Source organism: Nicotiana tabacum, chromosome 24 (genome assembly GCF_000715075.1).
Source record: "Nicotiana tabacum cultivar K326 chromosome 24, ASM71507v2, whole genome shotgun sequence".
Taxonomy (NCBI): domain Eukaryota; kingdom Viridiplantae; phylum Streptophyta; class Magnoliopsida; order Solanales; family Solanaceae; genus Nicotiana; species Nicotiana tabacum.
In genome coordinates, this window is record NC_134103.1 from 102,637,279 (window position 1) to 102,643,278 (window position 6,000).

Genomic DNA, 6,000 nt, shown 5'->3' on the forward strand with positions numbered 1-6,000 from the left:
TGTCGAGGAACTATTGGCCATTTTGGATAAACAGGTTAGAAAGTTGAGATCGAAGAGCATCGCCTCAGTAAAAGTACAGTGGACGGGTCATCCGGCCGAGGAGGCGACTTGGGAGACCGAGCATGATATGTGCTACTGTTATACTCATCTTTTCACCACTCCAGGTATAATTCTAAACCCATTCGAGGACGAACATTTATTTAAAAGGGGGAGGATGTAACGACCCGGCCAGTCGTTTTAAAAGTTGTAGCCCTGTTCCCCCATTTACTTCTCATTCTGTACTTTATAACTGTTATGTGACTTGTCGGGGTAGTCGGTTCGGGACTGGATAAATTTTGGAATGATTTGAGACACTTAGTCTCAAGGTTGAAAGCTTAAGTTGAAAAGGTTGACAGGATGTTGACCTATGTAAAAACGACCCTGCAATAGAATTTTGATGATTCCAATAGCCCCGTATGGTGATTTTGGACTTAGGAGCGTGTCCGAAAAATTATTTGGAAGTCCGTAGTGGAATTAGACTTGAAATGGCGAAAGTTAAATTTTTGGAAAGTTTGACCGGGGAGTTGACTTTTTGATATCGGGGTCGGAATCCAGTTCTGAAAAGCGATTTTTGGGTTAAATTTCGAATTTTGTTAGAAAATTTGTATTTTCATATGGAATTTATTTCTATAATTTGTATTGATTGAATCGAATTAATTATGATTAGATTCGAGCCGATCGGAGTCGGAAAATCGAGAAAAAGGCATACTACTTGACTGATTGAGCGCGGTTTAAGGTAAGCGACTTGTCTAACCTTGTGAGGGGGGAAATTTCCCCTAGGATTGATATTGATATGATAATTATAATGTGTTGAAAGTAGTGTACACAAGGTGACGAGCGTGTACACGTGCTAAATGTGGAAGATTATGTCTTTAAATTGTGTAGATCAATGTTGCATATTAATTAAATTATTTTATCTTGTTATATTCTTCGTCATTGATCTAATTTTTTATATTTTAAATTTGCTTGACCTTTTCCTGCTAATTATTTTACCTGTTTAGTTAAAACTTTATTTCTTTTATTTTGTGCATTATTTGAACGTTGAATTTCTTTAATTTAAATATTATTAATATGAAGTATTTGATATTTTAAATTTGGTATTGAAGCAACGTGTTAAAAATTATGAAATATTATTTTTGCTGAGTTATTTATTCTCGAATATTTTGTGAGATTTTGTACTCATTGTGATTGAGCCGTGAGCTCCCTATTGTGGAAAAATATTGATGTTGTTGATTTATTTTGGCAAATTGAAATATTTGAGCATTTAAGGTGCATATTGTGATATATTGTGATATTGATGCGCATGCATTGAGATAAGGGTGGCTTGATACGCGTGGCTAGTAGGGGAACTACTAGAAGTCATGCGGTGTGACAAGGGTGGCTAAAACATGGGATGCTATTTCGGGAAGAATGTTTTCTTTAAAATTAAATGTGAAGGCTCCCCCGGTGATATAATAAAATGAGATATTGTGAATTTATTTATTATTTGGGACTATGAGACGGTACCTAGGGAGTGCCCTTGTTGATATTTATTTATGGCTGCATTTGCCTTAGATTATTGTCGTCATTTTTCTTAAAGTTGTAAATTTCTGTTTTCTTTCCGAGAGGTATTATTTGCCCTTATTCTGTGTAATTTAATGGTGACATACTACTTACTTGATTCATTTCCATTGGTATTTATTGTTATTATATTGTTAAATATTTCACCATATCTTTTATTATTCCAGTAGGGCCTGACCTGATCTCGTCACTACTCTACCGAGGTTAGGCTTGGCACTTACTGGGTACCGCTGTGGTGTGTACTCATACTACGCTTCTGCACATCTTTTTGTGCAGATCCAGGTACTTTCTACCAGCCCAGATATCAGTGAGCTACCTGTGTACGGAGACTTCAAGGTATATCTGCCAGCGTCCGCATACTCCGGAGTCCCCTTCTATCCTTATTATGTTGTTTCCTTATTTTTCTTTAGACTCAGATATATATAGTCATTGAGGATAAATTCAAGCTTGTGACTGATTCCTATCGGGTTTTGGAAAGTTGTAATTATGTGAATTGCAGATTTGTTTATTTCAGATTTCTATTGTTATTCCGCATTGATAGGCTTACCTAGACTTAGAGACTAGGTGTCATCACGACATCCTATGGAGGAAATTTTGGGTCGTGACAATTTTAAAGCTACCTAGAAAAATAAATTATTTCAAGATTGATAGAAGAACTTTGTAATCGTAGCTTTTCGTAGATTTCATTCTCTTACTAGCGATATAACTCTTGAATTGGCAAAGATTCGTATCCTAATTTTCAGCAAAAAGGTAGCCAATAGCTTTCCCTTGAATTTTGAAGATAATCTAAGAGCTTAAGTGTCACGATCCAAAATCCTAACCTGTCGTGATGGCGCCTATCTCGATACTAGGCAGGCCGGTAATCTCGATAAACCACAATTTCTTTTGAGTTTGAAAATATAATAATTTAATACAATATAAAATCCAACAAATACTGACACGAACACTCCCCAAAACTTGGTGTCACTGAGTACAAGAGCATCTAATACGAATACAGTCTGGAAAATACGGTCTATAATAGTCTGAGACCAAATACAGTAAACAAGGAGATAGAGAAGGAGAGACAAGGCCTGCGGAAAATGGCAGCTACCTCAAAATCTCTTGAAAATCAACTGCGCGAAATGATCAACACCTGCTATATCCGGGAACACCTGGATCTGCATACGAAGTGCAGGGTGTAGTATGAGTATAACCAACTCAGCAAGTAACAATAATAACTAAGGAACTGAAGATAATGACGGGCTACACAGTTATAGTTCACTTTTGGTAATTCCAGCAAAGAATAGACATGCTTTCAAATCCGGAAGTTTAAGTCAAATCAATTTTATACAGTTCAAGTTCATGTAATCCGGATATAAAATCTTTCAGAGATTTCACAACAATGACAGATAGTATCCAAGTGCAACAACAAAGGCAAAGCAAGTACAACCTCTCAGGCAACAGTCACACAACTCATCACAACAGCTCAACCACTCGGCTCTCAACCCTCAGCACTCACACTCAATGGGTACCCGCGCTCACTGGGGTGTACAGACTCCGGAGGGGCTCCTACAACCCAAACGTTATAATCTGGACGGACAACTCACGTGCTATAGTATAATATAAGGATCCGCACGGATAACTCACGTGCTATAATAATATATCTCACAATCAGGCCCTCGGCCTGGCTCAGTCAAAAATCTCTCTAGTCTCTCAGGCTCTCAGAAATCATGAAAATCAGCCCAAACAACAATGATATGATGCATCGATAATGAACAATAGAGACTGAGATAAAATAATCAAGAAAACTGTGACTGAGTACAAACAATAATTAAGCAAATAGTTCAACATGTACATGACCTCTGTGGGTCCCAACAGTTCCAACATATAACCTAAACATGGTTTCTAGTCAAATTTCCACAACACATAGAGAACACATAGCTAACAACAAGTTATTCAACTTTACAGTCACACGGGACGGATCAAGTCACAATCCCCTCGGTGCACGCCCACAAGCCGGGGTTCCATAAGTAATCACATGATACCAAATTCCGGGGTTCCATACCCTCAGGACCAGATTTAAAACTGTTACTTACCCCAGACCATGAAATTCTTATTCCGCTAAGCCCTTGCCTCGTGAATTGGCCTCCAAATGCCTCGAATCTAGTCACAAATAATTCGTTTCAGTCAATAAAATTTATTGGAATTAATTTCATAAGAAAATATAATTTTTTCCATAAAAATCTGAATTTTATCTCAAACATCTCCCATGGGGCCCACGTCTCGGAACCCGATAAAAGTTACAAAATCTGAAAGCCCATTCAACCACGAGTCTACCCATACCAATTTTACCAAAATCCGACCTCAACTTAACCCTCAAATCTACAAATCTTATTTCCAAATTTCTAAGTTCCAATCTCTTATTTACACCTCAAAATCATGTAATCTAGTCGGATTATTCAATGATAATTCAATATTATGGAGTAGAAATGATCACAAGGGACTTATCTCAAGTTTTCTTTGAAAATATATCAAAAATCGCTTCTCCTCAAGCTCCAATTTATCAAAATTGGCGAATGGGACGAAGTCACTGCTTTATAATTCTGCCCAGACAGCCTCGATCTTGGCCATCGATCGAGGTCCTCGATCTTAGGTCTCGATTCTGTCATGGCCCTCGATCATGGCCCTCGACCCTGGTCCTTGATCATGTCTTCGACCCTGCCTTCGATCGTGGCCCTCGACCCTGGGCTCGATCGTGTCTTGATTCTAGGCTCAATTTTTGGGCTCGAATCTGGGCTCGATTTTTGGGCTCGAATCTGGCGAAAGAAATTTCCAGCATAAGGAAATTGCATCAGCTGTTGTAGTTCAATTTTTGATCTGTAAACCATCTGAAATTCACCTGAGGCCCTCGGGATCTCAACCAAATATACCAACTAGTCCTAAAACATCATACGAACTTAGTCGAGTCTTCAAATCACATCCAACAACGCTAAAACCACGAATCATACCCCAATTCAAACCTAATGAACTTTGAAATTTCAAGTTTTCACAAACGACGCCGGAACCCATCAAATCATGTCCGATTAACCTCAAATTTTGCACATAAGTCATAAATTACACAACGAAGGTATTCTAATTTTTAGAATCGGTTTTCGACCCCGATATCAAAAAGTCAACCCCCCAGTCAAACTTTCCAAAAATTCAACTTTCGGCATTTCAAGCCTAATTCCCCTACGGACCTCCAAATAATTTTTCAGACACATTCCTAAGTCCAAAATTACCATACGGAGCTATTGGAATTATCAGAATTTGAATCCGAGGTCATTTACATATAGGTCCATATCCGATCAACTTTTCTAACTTAAATTTTTAATTATGAGACTAAGTGTCTCATTTCACCTCGAATTTCTTCCGGACCCGAACCAACTAACTCGATAAGTCATAAATCAATTGTAAGGCATAAATTCAGTAGTAAATAGGGGAACGGGGTTATAATATTCAAAACGACCGGCCAGGTCGTTACATTAAGAGTTAAATTTTCTATCTAAATATTTTTTAAAATTTGTCCAAGGGATAAGATATTATGTGCAAATCTTCAAATCTTATATCTTATGCAAGATAAAAACTTTGTTTAATGGAAAAGATTGTGTGCATATTTTTAAAATTACTATTAGTAATCTTAATAATTCTATATGCTATAAATATGGTTGTTGTTGTTGTTATAGGTAAAAAGCTATTATAGAGATGTAAAATATAACTTAAAAGTCGGTTCTAATGAAAGCTTGGCTTTTATAGTGAATGGTTGTTATATAAAGATGTTGTTATAGAGAGGTTTGAATGTATAGTGGTTTATGCTTGTCATATACACGTTCTACATATATTATACACAAATTATACATATATTATATATTTTTTAGTAATTTCTAGTTTAAACGGTTGAGTGAGCGGCTATTTAGGTGAATTCTTCTATTTATATAATCTTGATATCAACCCTTTTTTTTGTCCTTGACCCAAAATTTTTATTTTAAAATTATTTGAAAATCTTAATTCGATTTAATGTTAGTCTCCTATTATTCTACTCTAATTTCCATATTATATTTATAAGAAGTTGATAAGTGGGGATTTTGACTACTTATTAGCGCCTTTTAACTTTTATTTCAGTCTAAAAGTATTGAATTGTGCTCCCGAAACTAATGAAATTATACAAATTTGCAGGAATACTGGAAGTTGGGCTCCCGAGATGAAATCCGACTAAAAAAGGAGTAGCCTAAGCACAAGGCAATAAAGGGCACAGAAGCACAAAAGGTGTCGTCCGCAGAATTCCACCTACGGTCGCAACTAAATAAGGAAAAATCTGCACACAATTGTGCGAATTGCGAACCGCACATGAATTATGCGGCCACTAAAGCTGGGCTAGGAGTC